The 19,892-nt window shown below is 44.4% G+C and overlaps 1 protein-coding gene across 1 annotated transcript in view; it reads right to left on the bottom strand.

Annotated features, from left to right (window-relative positions):
* The window catches only part of ZC3H3 (zinc finger CCCH-type containing 3), a 577,187-nt gene that overhangs the window by 295,257 nt on the left and 262,038 nt on the right, over window positions 1-19,892 (bottom strand). The gene's annotated exons all lie outside the window — the stretch shown is intronic.

Genomic DNA, 19,892 nt, shown 5'->3' with positions numbered 1-19,892 from the left:
AGGGAAGTTATCTACAATGCCTTCTTGAAGAACCCTGGCATTGGATTCTAGGCAGAAGTAACAATTATCGTAGAAATACGATGACAGATAAGTCTGCCCTTCCATAGAATCCTCTCTCGAGATCCCACTTGCCTGTCCCACTTGCATTCAGACACCAGGAGCCTATTCCACACAACTACCATCCTTTCTTAGATTCCTCCTGAGCCTATCATCTTTTAACTTCATCCTATGTCCTCTCATTCCAGAGCTTCCTTTCAAATGAGACTTTCATGCTGATGACCTGACATTTCTAATTAACACCATATTTGAGCCCTTTTAATGGTATTTTCCCACACAGAGTTTTTTACTGCAGTTTGTGCCTCTTTAATAAACCAAGTCGACCCCATCTTTTCTGTTTTTATTGCCTGGGAGCTGCAGGGGGAGAACACGCAAACAGGCTGGATGGATTACCAGGGGCTGGAGTATGGTAACCTGTGCCTCTCTGGCAGGGCGTCTATTGGAAGCTAAAAAGGTTGACTGCAGCTAGCGGAGCAGAACTCCGTGAAGAGTGTCCCAAACCTGCAAGAGTCAAGATGTGGTGACATGAAGAGGACGGCAGGAGGATGGCTGCTCTCTCCAACGGCACTAGCTATGATGGGGAAAAGACTCGAACATACGCTCATAGTTAGAGCTTCCACTCCCCACCCGAGGCAGTCAACGTTGGAAGATTGTAGCATCAGACAGCCGAGCACATTGGCTGGAACTTTGGGTGGCTCAATGGAAACCGCGCAGCTTAGCTTGGAAAGGGTGTCGTTAAGGCCTGAGATTCATCGGCAACCCCTGTGGTCTGGAAGTGCAATGGCATCGGAATGGTGCAGCAGGAGGTATCTGCCTCTGCTGGTGGGACTTCTACTGTCATTTCCTCGCCAAGCGGATCGGTTGGAGCAGGCATTTGGGGAGCAGGGAAGTTATCTACAATGCCTTCTTGAAGAACCCTGGCATTGGATTCTAGGCAGAAGTAACAATTATCGTAGAAATACGATGACAGATAAGTCTGCCCTTCCATAGAATCCTCTCTCGAGATCCCACTTGCCTGTCCCACTTGCATTCAGACACCAGGAGCCTATTCCACACAACTACCATCCTTTCTTAGATTCCTCCTGAGCCTATCATCTTTTAACTTCATCCTATGTCCTCTCATTCCAGAGCTTCCTTTCAAATGAGACTTTCATGCTGATGACCTGACATTTCTAATTAACACCATATTTGAGCCCTTTTAATGGTATTTTCCCACACAGAGTTTTTTACTGCAGTTTGTGCCTCTTTAATAAACCAAGTCGACCCCATCTTTTCTGTTTTTATTGCCTGGGAGCTGCAGGGGGAGAACACGCAAACAGGCTGGATGGATTACCAGGGGCTGGAGTATGGTAACCTGTGCCTCTCTGGCAGGGCGTCTATTGGAAGCTAAAAAGGTTGACTGCAGCTAGCGGAGCAGAACTCCGTGCTCAAGCAGGTCCAGTCTGGGGCCAGGTAACCTGGGAGTGAGTGTTGCAGAGCAGGGAGCTAGGTTAGGAACCAGGAGCACCAGCCTAAATAATCTACCATTTACTGCTACTACTTCTATTACTATTTATCATTTCTATAGCACAGAAAGGTCTGCGCAGCACTGTACATTACTACCACTATTCATTTCTTTCTATAGCACTACCAGACGCATGCAGCGCTGCAGAGTCACAAAGAAGAAGAAAGTCCCTGCTCCAAAGAGCTTACAATCTAAACAGCCAAACAGGATGTCATGGATACATTTAATCTGCTGGCTGGGTTGGAGGGCAGAGGGGAGTACAGGACAATCAAGCCATTGTGACATCACTGATGAGGTTGGCTCTTATTGGTGGAATGAGGCATTATGACATCACAAGCTCAGCTCTGCTTCCTAAAGACTGAAACTCTTCACACTACTACTACTACTATGAATTATTTCTATAGAGCTGCCAGATGCACGCAACGTTGTACAGAGTCACGAAGAAGACAGTCCCTGCTCCAAAGAGCTTACAATTACCAACAGACAAACAGGATGTCATGGATACAGTTAAGGGGAAGGGTTAATCTGGTGGCTGGGTTGGAGGGCAGAGGGGAGTGCAGGACATTCAAGCCATTGTGACATCACTGATGAGGTTGGCTCTTATTGGTGGAATGAAGCATTATGATGTCACAATCTCAGCTCTGCTTCCCAAAGACTGAAACTCTTCACACTACTACTGCTATGAATTATTTCTATAGCGCTACCAGACATATGCAGCGCTGTCCAGAGTCACAAAGAAAACAGTCCCTGCTCCAAAGAGCTTACAATCTAAACAGACAAACAGGATGTCATGGATACAGTTAATCTGCTGGCTGGGTTGGAGGGCAGAGGGGAGTACAGGACAATCAAGCCATTGTGACATCACTGATGAGGTTGGCTCTTATTGGTGGAATGAGGCATTATGACATCACAAGCTCAGCTCTGCTTCCCAAAGACTGAAACTCTTCACACTACTACTATGGATTACTTCTATAGTGCTACCAGACACCCACAGCACTGTCCAGAGTCACAAAGAAAACAGTCCCTGCTCCAAAGAGCTTACAATCTAAACAGACAAACAGGATGTCATGGATACAGTTAATCTGCTGGCTGGGTTGGAGGGCAGAGGGGAGTACAGGACAATCAAGCCATTGTGACATCACTGATGATGTTGGCTCTTATTGGTGGAATGAGGCATTATGACATCACAAGCTCAGCTCTGCTTCCTAAAGACTGAAACTCTTCACACTACTACTATGAATTATTTCTATAGAGCTGCCAGATGCACGCAGCGTTGTACAGAGTCACAAAGAAGACAGTCCCTGCTCCAAAGAGCTTACAATTACCAACAGACAAACAGGATGTCATGGATACAGTTAAGGGGAAGGGTTAATCTGGTGGCTGGGTTGGAGGGCAGAGGGGAGTACAGGACATTCAAGCCATTGTGACATCACTGATGAGGTTGGCTCTTATTGGTGGAATGAAGCATTATGATGTCACAATCTCAGCTCTGCTTCCCAAAGACTGAAACTCTTCACACTACTACTGCTATGAATTATTTCTATAGCGCTACCAGACATATGCAGCGCTGTCCAGAGTCACAAAGAAAACAGTCCCTGCTCCAAAGAGCTTACAATCTAAACAGACAAACAGATGTCATAGATACAGTAAAGGGGAACAGTTAATCAGCAGGCTGGGTTGGAAGGCAGAGGAGAAGGGTTAAGGATTAAAGGCTATATCAAAAAGGTGGGTTTTCAGTCTGCTTTTAAACAAGAGAAGGGAAGGGGATTGACAGACAAACTCGGGTAATTTATTCCAGGCATAAGGGGCAGCTAGATCAGGGGTGGGCAAATCCGGTCCTCGAGGGCTGGAATCCAGTCGAGTTTTCAGGATATCCCCAATGAATATGCATTGAAAGCAGTGCATGCAAATAGATCTCATGCATATTCATTGGGGAAATTCTGAAAACCCGACTGGATTCCGGACCTCAAGGTCTAGAGTTGCCCACTCCTTAGCTAGATGAAAGGAATGAAGTCTGGAATTGGCAGTGGAGGAGAAGGGTAACGCTAAGAGTGACTTAACTGAGGATCAGAGCTCTCTGGGAGGTGTATAAAGAGACATTGAGAGGCAGCAGAATGAATACATTTGTAGGTCAGCAATAAGATCTTGAACTGTATGCGATGGCAGATAGGGAGCCAGTGAAGTGATTTAAGGAGAGGGGTGACATGAGCGTAGCGAGGTTGGTAGAAGATGAATCGTGCAGCAGAGTTTTGCACAGGTTGCAGTTATCTAAGTGCGGGGTTACGAAAGCGTGGACAAGGGTTTGGGTAGTATGCTCAGAGAGGATGGGGTAAATTTTGGCGATGTTGTAGAAATAGAAGCGACAGGTCTTAGCAGCTTGTTGGATGTGCGTAGAAAATGAGAGGTCGGAATCGAAGACCACTCCAAGGTTGCGAGCAGAGGAGACTGGAACGATGACAGTATTATTTATAGAGATGGAGAAAGGAGGAGCAGAGGGTTTAGGAGGAAAGAGGAGCAGCTCAGTCTTGGACATGTTTAGTTTCAGATGATGGCAGGACATCCAGACAGTAATTTCAGCCAAAAATTTAACATGTAATAGATGGTCCCTGCTCAGAAGAGCTCACAATCTAATTTGGACAGACAAACACTTGAAATTTCCCTGAATACCAGCAAGTTATACAGGTGGATCCACTAGAATGCAGTAATCACTTTTTTCTCTACCGCCATCTGCTGGTAGGAGGAGGTAATACCCAATTGTTCAGAATGGCAAGGAAAGGGGCAGATTTAAGGTGGGGAAAAATTTAAGAGTTTAGAACAGATTTTCAGCATTAGACTAAAATTAGGCTCATAAATCTAGTCAAAGGAATGATGAGCCTAAATATGTGCAACTCTTAGCACCTAAATTAAGATTTCAGCTTCTATAGAGCCTAGCTTCTTTTTAATATCAGACCCAGCATCTTTTATTATTGTCATTTTAAAGTGCATTGAGATCTTGTTTAGATGACAGGCCCCATGTATTGTGTATGGGATATACTAATGATTTGGAGTTTGTGTGTGATTAATCGGTTTCACCGTTTCCCTTCTACTGATGCATCAAGTAAGCCCAAAGGCCCTAACCTAGGTCCATCTCTCTGCCTGTAGCTCTGGTAATAACGTAACTTTCACTTTTAAACTCTAATCCAGGCTCCAAAACAGGCTGGGTGCCTCCTCTCAAGACTCGTAAATTCAGCATGATTTAATATGTCTGACCCCCTTATCAAATTATGCCAGGGCAGCATCATTTTGAAAGTGACAAAGTGTGAGTAATGTAAAACGGGGCAGCAGACTTCAAAAAGCCCAGTTGAGTGACTGACAGTAAGAGGAGCGGTGCTTCTTCCATGTAATGTGTCTGCCCACATCCATCTGTCTAGGCCAGAATAATGCGAGCCTTTCATTCAGCTGAAAGTATTGGGCCACTTCTTGGCTTTGAATTAGAGAATGACACGGTGACAAAATTCATCACCGTTCCCGTCCCCGCGGATAACCGCGGGAAATAATCCCATGTCATTTTCTAGTGTCTGTTTCAACCTCGGTCCTTCTACATCAGCATTCTTCAGAGCAAAGCTTGCGGGTCAGTGGTTGTGGCCATTCATACTCTGATTCTTATGGAAGCCAAGGATAATGAAGCCATTGTGACATCACTGATGTGATTGGTTCTTAGGAATGAGGCATTATGACATCACAATATCTGCTCTGGATACCAGAGACTGTCATTCTGTAGTGTCTGTTTCAACCTCAGTCCTTCTACACCAGCATTCTTCAACGCAAAGCTTGCGGGTCAGTGGTTGTGGCCATTCATACTCTGATTCTTATGTGAGCCAAGGATAATGAAGCCATTGTGACATCACTGATGTGATTGGCTCTTAGGCACTGGTGGAATGAGGCATTATGACATCACAATATCTGCTCTGGATACCAGAGACTGTCATTCTGTAGTGTCTGTTTCAACCTCGGTCCTTCTACCCCAGCATTCTTCAAAGCAAAGCTTGCGGGTCAGTGGTTGTGGCCATTCATACTCTGATTCTTCCCTCTCTCCTTAAAGAATGACGTGAAGATGGTTTCCCGTGGTTATCCGCGGGGATGGGGACGGTGATGAATTTTGTCACCGTGTCATTCTCTACTTTGAATCATTATTATCTTGCAATAATGGCAGTTCGTTTTTTTTTTCAACTCTCAAAGAAGTTGTTCTTGGGTCAGCCTGATGGATGAATGGCACTGCAGAGGACCTGAGCTTGAGTCTGCGGAAGAAACCAGGAGTCCCTGCGCCCTTTTACGATGCAGGAACAGAAGGAAACTCGCTCACAAAGCTCCCAGGCTCATTCTTATGGAGCCCAGGCTTCTCTCTGCTGGTATACAGTTTTGTGTCTAGGAATAGCAGGTCAGGCCTTGCAGCCTATGACATAACTTTCAATAAATAGAGCTGGGTGTGTATATGACAAATACATATACACCCAAATAGCAAGTTGTGAATGAATGTGGACTAGGGTTCCCAGGCTCCCTGGGTGCTGTTCTCTCTGCCACCTGTATAAGAAAGAAGAGTGGGTGGATAATAATTATAATAATTTTATTCTTATATACCGCCAAAGCTGTAGTAGTTTGAGGCGGTTTACAATCAGCGAAAATAGGTACGATGTAAAGTCATCAACATACAGGTGGGCAGGATGCAGGAGGTATAAGAGAAATTGGGGAACAATTCAGTTTGGGTTGGAGAGATAAGGCTTAAGAGGTCTTAGGTTACAAATTGGTTAAACAAGTTTGTTTTTACTAATTTTCTGAAATTTAGGTAGGATGAGGAGTGCGTGATAATATTACTCAGTTGACCTGCTTGGAAAGCAAGTGTTTTGTCCAGGAATCTTTTGTAACGGCAGGTCTTTAGTGTTGGATGGTTAAACAGATGGACTCTGCGTGTGGACACTAATGAAGGCAGGACTGGGAAACGGTGGCATAGACTCACAACCAAAGCCAGGGTGACCCAAAGCCTTTATAATGGAAGCTAAAGACAGCACAGCCTGTAACCAAGGTCACATAGGCCAAACCACTGGCCACACGAGTGCCTGATTTGCAAATTTAAAAAAAAGTGGGAGGGGGATAAAAAATGGATTTGGCTGTCTTAATAGTTCACAAACCTACTGATTTTATTAGCCATACTCAAAAAGAACGAAAATGGAATGCAAATCCTAACCCAAGATAGCGATGACTGACTTTATCAGTAGCAACAGACATTTCCTTCTATCCTCCCTTTGAACATAAGAATCATCTTACTGGGTCAGACCAATGGTCCATCAAGCCCAGTAGCCTGTCCTCCAGGTCATTTCTATCTGGCAGAAACCACAAATAGTAGCAACCTTCTAGAACCCCAACGAGTATCAAGATTCCAGAACCCTGAAGAGTAGCAACATTTCATGCTAACATGATCCAGGGCAAGCAGTGGCCTCCCCCATGTCTTTCTCCATAACAGATAATCCAAAACACTGCAATAAAACTCATTCATAAAGCAAAAAAATTTGACCACGTTACACCACTATTGATTAAGTCCCATTGGCTACCTATTAGCCACCGAATTACTTTTAAAATATTATTCTTGGTTTTTAAAGTTCTAGCTTTCAATGAGCCGCAATTCATGTCTAGAAGGATCATTCCATATGATGCCCCTCGTTCTCTACGATCATCGTCACAAGACTTATTAACTGTCCCTTCCTTAAAAATTGTGGGGACAAGAAGAAATGACATGTTTTCTGTTACAGCGCCACAAACGTGGAATGCATTGCCACTTTATATCAGAAAAGAAAAAGATCTTATCTCTTTTAAAAAACTCTTTAAAACTTTTTTATTTAACGATGCTTTTATCAAATAAACTACGAGACCTTTTATTAATTAAATGCAGAACTTAAAATTTTTTTCCCTTCCCCGTGTTCTTTCCTCTTTATGTTTTTCTACCTGAGAGAATTGTAACTTTACCCCCTTTTCCTTCTATATCATGTCTGTCTTTAAGCTACATGTATGAAGAAATTTATAATGTGTTATAAGTATTTTAACTTTTTACTTGTGTCTTAAAATTGTTTGTCTTCTAAAAAGTTGTTTTTTTAAAAATTGTTCATCGCTTAGAATATTTGTATAGGCGATTCATCAAATAATAATAAAACTTGAACTTGAATTGAACAGACGATGGACTTTTCCTCCAGGAAATTGTTACTTTTGGATTTTATGAGGGGAACACTGAGGCCCTTCGTTGACAGATTTAGATTACAGCATAATGAAAGGAGCTCATCGCTGCATTGTCTCACTTGCCCTTATTCAGTTCCTCTGACCCTTAAAGACTGTAACAAAGCAAGATTAAGCTCTTTCTATCTATTTGGGGCAGAAATATAGGGGACAGTCTGATGGCTTCGTATTACGACGCCTCAATGTAATGGTCTATTTCCTGGTACTGGTTCTGTTCCTTAGGCTAGTAGGCGTTTGGGATAGCGTGGAACAAACCCCAGTTATTAAAAACAGCAACACCTCAAGGCACGTATGTTCCTATTTGCTTGTTTCTCTCTTTTTGTAGATCTGTTGATGATTGATTGGGGTTTAGGAAGGCCATCAAAACTACTTTTTAACTAAATTTTATTCTGTATTTAGGATTATTTTATTTATGAAGTTGTTATGCTGTGGGTTTCTTAGTTTTCTAGCCACTAGTTTTAGTTTAGTTTTAGGGTTTTATATACCGCCTATCGAGATTATCTAAGCCAGGGGTGCCTATACTTTTTGGGCTTGCAAGCTACTTTTAAAATGATCAAGTCAAAATGATCTACCAACAATAAAATAAAATAAACCACAAAGCACACTGTACACTGAAAAAATGTTAATTATCATTCCTATTCTGGGGTTTTTTCAAAGAGGTCAAGGCAGATGACTCTATGCACTGTCACCTCAGTAATAACCATACAAAAATAGACAAATATACCCCCTCCCTTTTTACTAAACCACAATAGCAGTTTTTAGCGCAGGGAGCTGCGCTGAATGCCCCGCGCTGCTCTCGACACTCATAGGCTCCCTGCGCTAAAAAACGCTATTGCGGTTTAGTAAAAGGGGGCCATAGTGCAAAATATAGACAGCAGATATAAATTCAGACATATTTTGATCACTAAATTTAAAATAAAATCATTTTTCCTACCTTTGTTGTCTGGTTATTTCATGAGTCTCTGGTTGCACTTTCTTCTTCTGACTGTGCATCCAATCTTTCTTCCCTGCTTTCAGCCTGTATGCTACCTCTCCTCCAGACCTCATTCCCTCCCCCAACTTTTTCTTCCTCTCTCCCTGCCCTTTCTTTCTCCCTGCCTCCCTTTCTTTTTTTCTCTCTTCATGCCTCCTTTCTTTTTTTCTGTTTCCCTTCTTTCCTTCTGTCTCCCTGCCTGCCCCCTTTCTTTCTTTCTCCCTGCCCTCCACCAAGCCACTGCTGCTGGGAACAGGCCCCCAAGCCACTATTGGGTAACAGGCCCCAAAGCCGCCGCCACCCCAAGCTCTCCCTGCTTCCCTGCGTCGGGCCGACCAGCATTCCTCTCCCCGACGTCAATTCTGCCGTCAGAGAGGAAGTTCTGGCCCAGCCAGGCAGCGATTGGCTGGCCTGAACTTCCTCTCCGACAGCAGAATTGACGTCGGTGAGAGGAAGGCTGATCGGCCCAGTAGATCGCCAAGGCAAAGTGAGTCTATCACGGAGCCCGGGATGGGCTCCGCGATCGACTCACTTTGCCTTGGCGATATACCAATCGATTGCAATCGACCTATTGGGCACCCCTGATCTAAGCGGTTTATTTCATTTTATGCTAACTGATTGTGTAGGGTTTTTTGTAACCTGTTCTGGGCTTAACTGGAAGAACAGGCTAAATCAGGGGTAGGGAACTCCGGTCCTCGAGAGCCGTATTCCAGTCGGGTTTTCAGGATATCCCCAATGAATATGAATTGAAAGCAGTGCATGCAGATAGATCTCATGCATATTCATTGGGGAAATCCTGAAAACTCGACTGGAATACAGCTCTCGAGGACCGGAGTTCCCTACCCCTGAATTAAATAAATAAGGTACAAAGTGAATCAGGGTCCTTGGCCCCTTATAGAAAAGAAGGAAAACCCAAGAGAGCTGCAAATGTTCTACTGAAACTTCAGTCACTTGAGCCAGACGTCCTCCGACAGAGAGATTCCCAATCACCACCAAGTCAGGACGGCTACTTTTTTCCCAAAACAATATCCGAGTCCTGAACTAATATCCTAGTCTGGTCATGGAGAAGGAGTTTTAACTTTTTTTTAATTCTCGCATCTCTTTAACTGATCAATGAAACCCTCGTACTCCCTTCCTAAAACACGTGCAAACCAGTATTACTGACAGCTACATGTGTCGCTGTTAGCCAGCAACAGTTTTAATGCTAACATGTCACTACAATTATACTAGTGCCCAGTTCTACTACCAATAATGTCCAAATAACTGCCTTCACTCTTGTCTAGAAAGTTTCAATGAACTGCCTCGGATTTCAAGACCCTTCGCATTCTTAAGATAGACTTAGTAGATAAGGGCAGGTTGTTCACCTTCTCCAAGGTAGGGAGAACGAGAGGGCACTCTCTAAAGTTAAAACGGGATAGATTAGATACAAACGTAAGGAAGTTCTTCTTCACCCAGAGAGTGGTGGAAAACTGGAATGCTCTTCCGGAGTCTGTAAACCGTGCTGAGCTCTACTTCCGTGGAGAGAATGCGGTATATAAACTTAAGGTTTAGTTTAGTTTAGTCATAGGGGAAAACACCCTCCAGGGATTCAAATAGGGGAAAACACCCTCCAGGGATTCAAGACCAAGTTAGACAAGTTCCTGCTGAACTGGAAGATACTCAGGTAGGGCTAGTCTCAGTAAGGGCGCTGGTCTTTGACCAGAGGGCCGCCGCATAAGCAGACTGCTAGGCATAAAGGACCCCGGGTCTGACCCAGCAGCGGCAATTCTTATGTTCTTATGACACTGTACTGATATAGGTACTGTCTTTTTGATTAGATGTTAAACGAAGGATGTCCTTCAATGCAAAGAAATGCAGAGTAATGCATTTGGGGATTAATAATAGGAAGGAACCGTATATGCTGGGAGGAGAGAAGCTGATATGCACGGACGGGGAGAGGGACCTTGGGGTGATAGTGTCCGAAGATCTAATGGCGAAAAAACAGTGTGACAAGGCAGTGGCTGCTGCCAGAAGGATTCTGGGCTGTATAAAGAGAGGCGTAGTCAGTAGAAGGAAGAAGGAGTTGATGCCCCTGTACAGGTCATTGGTGAGGCCCCACTTGGAGTATTGTGTTCAGTTTTGGAGACCGTATCTGGCGAAAGACGTAAGAAGACTTGAGGCGGTCCAGAGGAGGGCGACGAAAATGATAGGAGGCTTGCGCCAGAAGATGTATGAGGAGAGACTGGAAGCCCTGAATATGTATACCCTAGAGGAAAGGAGAGACAGGGGAGATATGATTCAGACGTTCAAATACTTAAAGGGTATTAACGTAGAACAAAATCTTTTCCAGAGAAAGGAAAATGGTAAAACCAGAGGACATAATTTGAGGTTGAGGGGTGGTAGATTCAGGGGCAATGTTAGGAAATTCTACTTTACGGAGAGGGTGGTGGATGCCTGGAATGCGCTCCCGAGAGAGGTGGTGGAGAGTAAAACTGTGACTGAGTTCAAAGAAGCGTGGGATGAACACAGAAGATTTAGAATCAGAAAATAATATTAAAGATTGAACTAGGCCAGTTACTGGGCAGACTTGTACGGTCTGTGTCTGTGCATGGCCGTTTGGAGGAGGATGGGCAGGGGAGGGCTTCAATGGCTGGGAGGGTGTAAATGGGCTGGAGTAAGTCTTAACAGAGATTTCGGCAGTTGGAACCCAAGCACAGTACCGGGTAAAGCTTTGGATTCTCGCCCAGAAATAGCTAAGAAGAAAAAAAAAAAATTTTAAATTGAATCAGGTTGGGCAGACTGGATGGACCATTCGGGTCTTTATCTGCCGTCATCTACTATGTTACTATGTTTCTTTTCTCATACTCCAAGACAATAGCTGGTATGTCTCCTTGTCTCACTTTTAAGCAATAGTTTCCCTAAAAGAAGAATTGCGTACATAGAGCACACTTGCAATTAAATGGATAATCATAATTTCAGCAAGCAGAGCTACAACCTTCATGAATCGTAGCAGAGAGAGATAAGGCAGCTAAGCTGGAAGTGATAAGGAGGAGGAGTGAGACACAAAATCAATAAATCTTAACCTCATTCTCAATGATCTGGAGCTCTTATTAAGTAAATTAATTTAAGTTAATTTAACTCGATCATGACTCCTGATCGTGGTGATTTAGTGACGGGGAAATTGCATTACGAAAGGCCATGCTCAGTAGATATAAAAAGGGAAGAAAATTAGATCCACTTAGCAATGTGAATTAATATGGAAATAGCAGGTGTAAATTTCACCTTATCGAGAGCGTGAGAATTATCTTCATAAATTTGTTGCAATAGCCCATGGGCTGCTTATAAATCTATTTAAAACAAAAATATTATTTAAAAAAAGCACTGTAAAATTTTAAAAATCCTTCCCTCTATTTCCTGCAAAGAAAGTTAACCACAGGGCTAAGTTTAATGAACCCCAGCAATATGGGGGGAAAAAATTAATCAAGAAGGGATTAGCATTGAGGGACTCTGCACGAGGCAAGCAGCCACTCCTCGGACAGAGATGGTGTATTCAACCTCATAGCTGGAAACCTTAGTGGAATCAGGAGTGCTCACGCTGATGGCCAAGTCTAGGACGTGTCCTTTGTGGAAACAAAATGTATCATACAATGACAGTGGACTCAACATCAGAAACCCATGCTTATAGGGCCAGCAATAGGGGTGGACGTTCAGGGGGCCCCAAATCTGCCTGAAGTTAAAAAAGGGATGGACTTCAAGCAGGCTTTGGGCCCCCTTCCCTAGAGTCTTAAGCAGTGGGTTGGATGTTGGTTACAGTTTCCATAGAGTCTGTTGTGATTTTTGAAATCATTCAATTTAAAAGTCTTTTTTTTTTAACTGGCCCCACGTTTGCTTTCCAAGTTAAGGCACACAGAAGGTAAGGAAAGCACTACAATAAACGTCCCCATATTTATTTCAATAGCATTTCATTATCCTAAGCAACCCTTTAGTTGATTGTCAACACTGAGTATTCGAAAACAGTGAGAACATCAAAGCTTTGCCGAGTCATTAAGGGAAGTGCTGAGTCAATTATCATCCCAATGCCCCCTCACCCATGTGAATCATCTGTATAAGAGTACTTGACATTTAGAAACTCCGGAAAAGAACACGTGTGTAAGAAGAAGGGTCCTTTGTAGCAGGAGACCCTCTGCTCGTCAATCAAAAGGCCATACAATAATATAGAGTTCCTTATGGGCTAGATACCTCAACAAAATGGCACCAAACTCTTTCAAACTGCCAAGTGTGGACGCTTGTATCAACAGAAAGCAAAAACCAAGTTCATAGGATTGTTATGGTAGCTTCCTGTTAAAAAGCTTCCATTTTGTCCCTGATGTGATGTCCACCTGGAGTCCATTAAGGGCTTGCATAAGTCTAAATAATTACAGCAGAAATGATGGCCCCCAAGTGTAGGGGCAGAAGAAAAAGACACCATCAATCTAACCTCAGCTGGACAGACTGGAGGTCTAGTCGAGGCTGGCAGGTACGACGACTCCTTGCTCCAGCTGTGCACTTAGTGCAATTAGGGCAACTCTCCAAACCAAGCCCCGGGATTTAGCCTTCTACAGGGCACATCCGAGCAACAGACACGAAAAGCCCAGGCACTTAGGACTGGGAGGCACAAAGCCAGGCCAAATTGCCGTGCACGGGCCATAACTCTTCTAAAGTGGGCAAAATGGAAAGAAGCTGTCAAATCTCCACTGTGCATTTTCTGGCAAGGATGAATTTTAGTTCTACTCTTAAGCCAGAGGGGCAGACGGGATGAGCTGCCATTTATTATTATTACGTTAGCTTTACCTTTATAATGGGTCAACATGGCTTAAATATCCAAGCTCACACCACTTTCTTCATGGACTTTCATTCAAAGTATTAGTCTTACACAGCAACAGCTCTGGGAGCCACTATAGGAAAGCTGATTTTAAGTGGACATTTTCACACATTCGGCCCTGTGGTGCGGTTTCCAGGATGAGGACCAGGAAAGACCAGGCTTTTGTGCAGTGAGAACTATGTTACCCAGGAGGCTTAGCTATTAGGAGCAGTTTTGGAGCACTGGGGGAAAGAGGAAAACCCAGGCTGGAGTCTCTTGGGAAGGAAAGAGGAAATAGAACCTTTCCATTACCCAGAGAAAAGGGAGGTCCCAGAGGAGGTTCCTGAAATAACCAGAATTTTCTCAACCCCTAGACAAAAAGCAAGTGAACTTGATCAGAAGAGGAGAGAGAGGGATGTGCCTGGAACTACCTGAGTCTGATGCCTAAAGGAATCCAGAAAGGGAACAAAGATGGTTCTACAAACCCTCAGTGATCCTCAATAACTGACTGAATAAAGTTACAGGAGAAAAGGCCAGCAGAGCCCAGAAAGCAAAGGAATCTGGTTGGAATCCATGCTGGAGAATTTGGGGAACATAGAAATTGAAGCCTGGGACACTGTTTTATTTTGAAATGAACTGAAACATGGTTTGCTGACTGTACCCTGCTGGGGGATGGATCACCTACCTAACCTGGTGGGCTTGAACTCTTGTTTAAGGGAGTCTTTCAGCAAACTCCCTGGCCAGCATAAAATTGCCGGCTAGGTAAACCTCAGTACTGTGTTCCTGTTCAGAAGTTTGGGTTCTGCTTACAAAGGCTCTGAACGGCTGTTTGGTTTGTGCTGCAAGGTGAAAGAACCTTTTAAGGACTGTGCTGGACTATAGCTTAGTCTTGGGGACTGGCGGAGGATTTGGGGGAGCCTGCTAATTTGGCTTGAACTGTGCTGTTGGAGTGAACTGAGTTCCAACCCAAGACCCAGCTCCGCTGGGACTCCAGTCTTGATTTTCCTGCAAGGATGGAATGCCAAAGAAGAGGGCATCATTCAGTTTTCTGTCCCTGTTTTGACCTTGTAGAGTACATTGATGATACAAGCTTTGCTACAACTGAGTAGTGGAAAAATAAAAGCCTCACTGTAAAAGACCTGTTTTAGCTTTCTGCCTGTATGTGTTTTATCAGCTGTTGCTGGTAATTCTGCTTACCCAATTCTCTGTACCGCTGGGTGGTCCTACAGATATTCCGGTTTGTTGCCCTTATAATACCTCTTTTCAGTCTTGCCCACTGCTTTCCTACTTCTTCCAGATGTTCCCCATTCAGACAATTCCTCGACACAAAAAAAAAACTACCGTATTTTCCGCTCCATAAGACGCACCTGATCATAAGACGCACCCTAGATTTAGAGTAGGAAAACAAGGAAAAAACATTCTGAACCAAATTGTATACAAATATATGCCAGGCTCTGCATCCAGCCCCCCCTCACTCCCTGCCAGGTTCTGCACCCCTCTCCCCTCTACATCATTTTGCTAACTCCAGACTCCAAAACTTTCAGAAAAGAAATAAAAACTCTGCTATTCAAGAAATCCATCAAAACAAACTAACACCACAGGAAGCTCTTCAGTCCCCCGAAGTAACCCGTTCAACTCTGTAACTCTTCTGGAAATGTCCAGATAATCTCTTATGTAATCCGCCTTGAACCGCAAGGTAATGGCAGAATAAAAGTCACTAATGTAATGTAACTGAAATATATTTAAAATACACATGATGTTGGACCTTACAAAGGCTACTGAGGTCTATTTAGTAAAAATATATGAAAAAGCTTCTCTTACTGGAATATTTGACGGAGTGCTGAGCTTCTCCTGGGTGGGGGGAGGGGAAGGAGCAAGGCAGGGGCTGCTACCGACTTGGCCATTAGCTGTAGAGGCTGAAAGAGGGAAGGAAGGAGCTGCGAGAGTCCAAACCAGAACCATTCCCGGGATTCAAGCACGGTCTCCTCCCAGATCGGATCTGAGCCAGCACCAATCGCAAGCCAGGCATGATTTCTCCCGAGCTGTATCAGAGCCAGTCTGACACGGCTTCCTCTGATCCGGATCCTCCCAACGAAACCGGTCCCAAGTCAGGCGTCGTCTCCTCCAGATAGGAGTGCTGCCTCTCTCCCTCCTCGATGAGCGGATCGTGGGACTCTGTGGGCCAGTCCCGGCTACTTCCTGATTGCTGGTCACTGGACGGCAGCCTCCTCATGATGTCGGGGCTAGCGGCGCACAAGGGCGGTCCTGCATGGGCCCACACGCCGTCAGTTCTCACAAGTCCCGCGAGAAGTGGCACGGGCCCATGCAGGAGCATGCTTGTGCGCCGCTGGTCCCAACATCATGAGAAGGCTGCCGTCCAGCGACCAGCACAATTTAAAGGTACCGGAGGGGGGGTTGTATATTCTCTCCACTTTCTTGAGGGGGGGGGGGAAAGTGCATCTTATGGAGCTAAAAATACAGTAACTTTATTTAGATGGGGGATTAAGTTTAGTCTTCACTTTCAAATGAGCCCTCTCTACGCCTGAATTAATATTAAACCACACCATGCGGTGAGCACTGGATGCCAAAGTATCACCCAATATATAACATCAGAAACAGAGAAGAGGATAGTGGGAAATGGAACTGATGTTATTAGTGAACTACTTCAAGGAATGCATTTTAAAAAGGCAATGTGAGCAGTAGAACTTAACAGGAAAATCTGAGTAGCAAAATATGGCATCGGATCTCTAAGGGAGAAGAGTTCTCCCTCCGTGTTTGCTGTGATATGGGATTAACAGACCTGCAAATTACAGAAATAACTTTTTCATATGTTATTTGCTGTTTTCTATTAAAAACCATCGTGAATATAGTGAAACCGTGAATAACACGCTGGGAGACCTGGCCTGTTCCTGAAGGAGAGGCAAAACACGGTGAAGAAAGTGCTGGGAATCAGAGATTTTTTTCTGTAAACGCTTGGAATCAATGATTTCTCTATTCAAGCTGATGTAATTTGGGGGAGGAGCCAGTAAGCTAAAAATCGTGAATAATCGAAACCGTAAATGCTGAAAACGCGAATATGGAGGGAGACTGGAAGGTCATTTTGTCTTCATCTATGAGCGTATTTTCATTTTTCTCTGTTTCTATGAAAAGTGCAGAAGAGAAGTTTAACTGGCTAATTGAAAGTAATTGGCTAGACCTTGTCAATCTGGCTTCAGACCTAGATCAAAGACTCACCTATCAAAAACAAATTAGTGCAGTGGTTTCACAGACTGCGCATGATTAGATCTTTCGCCTCTTTTCTTGACACGGCTTCATTCAACACATTAATACATTCTTTGCTAATATCCAAGCTGGATTACTGCAACTCTTTATATAAAGGAATTACTCTAAAAAAAAAATGACGACGTTTACAAATAATCCAACACTGCAATAAAAATCATCACTAATACGAAAAAACATGATCACGTAACACCTCTCTTCCAGAAAGCTCATTTGCTACCCATAATAAGTAGAATCACGTAGAAGATAGCATTGTTAATATTCCAAATATTAACACATAAAGCATTCCTAGAAAGATATAAAATGCCTTCAACTCATACAAAATACATCCCCTAAATATATAACTGACCTTTTCTCTTTCTCAACCAACAGACATAAGAGAAGCTCACACTTGAATTTTGTTTCTCCACCGTTTAGAGCAGTGGTCTCAAACTCGCGGCCTGGGGGCCACATGCGGCCCGCCAGATACTCTTTTGAGGCCCTCAGTATGTTTATCATAATCACAAAAGTAAAATAAAACAGTTTCTTGATCATAAGATTTGCCGCTGCTGGGTCAGACCAGTGGTCCATCGTGCCCAGCAGTCCGCTCACGCAGTGGCCCTTAGGTCAAAGACCAGCGTCCTATTGGAGTCTAGCCTTACTTGCGTATGTTCTGTTCCAGTAGGAACTTATCCAACCTTGTCTTGAATCCCTGAAGGGTGCTTTCCCCGATAACAGCCTCCGGAAGAGTGTTCCAGGTTTCTGCCACTCTCTGAGTGAAGAAGAACTTCCTTACGTTTGTACGGAATCTTTTCCCTCTCGTTCTCTTCACCTTGGAGAGGGTGAACGATCTCTCTTTCTCTACTAAGTCAATTCCCTTCAATATCTTGATATCTTGAGTCTTTAGCTCTAAATTACAATATTATTATTAAGACTTAGCCAAAAGGAAAGATTTATAAACTATAAAGAGTTTTACCTCATGCAAAATTGTCATTTCTTTAATAAGACATTAACTGTTTTTTCTGCGGCCCTCCAATACCTACAAATCCCAAAGGGTTTGAGTTGGAGACTAGAGAATGACACTGTGGCGGTTTACCCGCGGCCACCGCATTTTAGCCGCGGGTCACCCGCCGAAAACGGGGAAGAAAACTAGCAGTCGCTGCGGCGACGGGGACAAGGCCATTCACCGCCCGCGGGGCGGTGAATGGTCTTGTTCCCCGCAGTGAGGCATGAAGGATCGCGCGGTCCCCGCAGCTCACACCCGCCTGCCCAATCGATTCTAGTGTTTAGCCAGTTCTCTCCCTTCTCCTCACCTTAGTTTGTAGATTTTCTTTTTCGGCGACCCGCACGCTATCAGAGAGCCGCGCATGCGCGGCTGCTCAGTGTTCAATCTTCTGCTCTGACGCAACCGGAAACAGGAAGTTGCAGCAGAGCAGAAGATTGAACACTGAGCAGCCGCGAGTGCGCGGCTCTCTGATAGCGTGCGGGTCGCCGAAAAAGAAAATCTACAAACTAAGGTGAGGAGAAGGGAGAGAGCTGGTTAAACACTAGAATCGATTGGGCAGGCGGGTGTGAGCTGCGGGGACCGTGCGATCGCTAGTGTTCCCGGCTCAAATTGGAAGGAGGGAGTGAAAGGGAAAGGGGATGAAGTCGGAAAGAAAAACCCACAGCAGGAAAGAAAGGGAAGGACTGGCAGGTGAGCCAGATGCTAGAAGCAGGGGGGGGGGGAAGAAAGAGGGAAAAAAGCTAGATGGGGTTGAAAAGAAGAGACACACTGGTATGGAAGAGGAAGATAGGGGAAATCTGGACACAGGAAGGTAACAGAAAGAGGGGAAATTATGTGCATGGGGCATAGGGACAGAGACATAAAGGGGACATGCCATGGGGATGGTATATGGACACAGGGGGGGCAATGACAGATACATAGGGGAGATATTAGAAATGGAGAAAATAGGAGCACAGAAGCGAGATGGTTTGTGGGGATGGGACAGGGACCGAGCTCGCAGGCTCCAGTGGCTTGCACAAATTACATTGTAACGTGCCATGAAAATAAGAGGGAGGAAGGTAGATAGATAAGCCACGTGAGAGGAGCTGAAGGGTAGTAGAAAGGAACAGATGGTAAAGGAGGGAAGGAAGGGTGGTGGTGGAAAGGAATAGAACAGACATTGAAGGAGGATGGAGAGGAACAGACCCCCAAGGGAAATGTGGAAGACAGAGTGGGAAGAAGACATGCCAGACTATGCGGGAGCGGAGGGAAGAAGATGGGTGCTAGACCAATTGGGGGGGGGGGGGGTTAAGGGAGAGGCACAGTAACAGCAAATGGAAGACGCAGAGAGAAGACACACAGTGGATGGAAGGAATTCAATGAGAAGATGTGGAAAGCAGAAACCAGACAACAAAGGTAGAAAAAAAAATTATATTTATTTATTTATTTTTTGCTTTAGGATAAAATAGTATATTAGTTGTGTTGATAAAAATTTATAAACAAAGCCCTGCCAGCTGAACATCTCTTTCTCTAGTTCAGCAGCAGGAACTTTGATTTATAAGAAAGGAATAAGCTAAATATTACAGTACTAAGGCTTATATGGATGCAGCGGGGACGGTGACGGGGCGGTGAATGGGATGGCAGTGGCGGTGACGGGGCGGTGAAAGGGATGGCGGTGACGGTGACGGGGCGGTGAAGGGAACGGCGGTGATGGGGCGGTGCAGAGGATGGTGGGCCGGTGACGGGGACAGATTTTTTCCCCGTGTCATTCTCTATTGGAGACCACTGGTTTAGAGGATGTGAATTTAAAAGACATCATCAACATCTTTTCTCACATCAGGCAGCATTTTAGGGTAAAGATCTGGAACAATTGCTCACGCCTACTACTTATGGGGAATTTAGGAAACACCTAAAAACACGTCTGTTCCTGAAGTATTTAGGTAACTGACGTGCTTATCTGGTTGCTCTATCCTAGAAAGTCAGACTTGGTGTGCACTTTTCTCCTCCGCTTACATTTGCACAATGTTCTATCACT

Source organism: Geotrypetes seraphini, chromosome 2, assembly GCF_902459505.1.
Source record: "Geotrypetes seraphini chromosome 2, aGeoSer1.1, whole genome shotgun sequence".
Lineage (NCBI taxonomy): Eukaryota > Metazoa > Chordata > Amphibia > Gymnophiona > Dermophiidae > Geotrypetes > Geotrypetes seraphini.
Note: the sequence above shows the minus strand (reverse complement) of the source record. Positions and strands in the feature narration are given on the sequence as shown.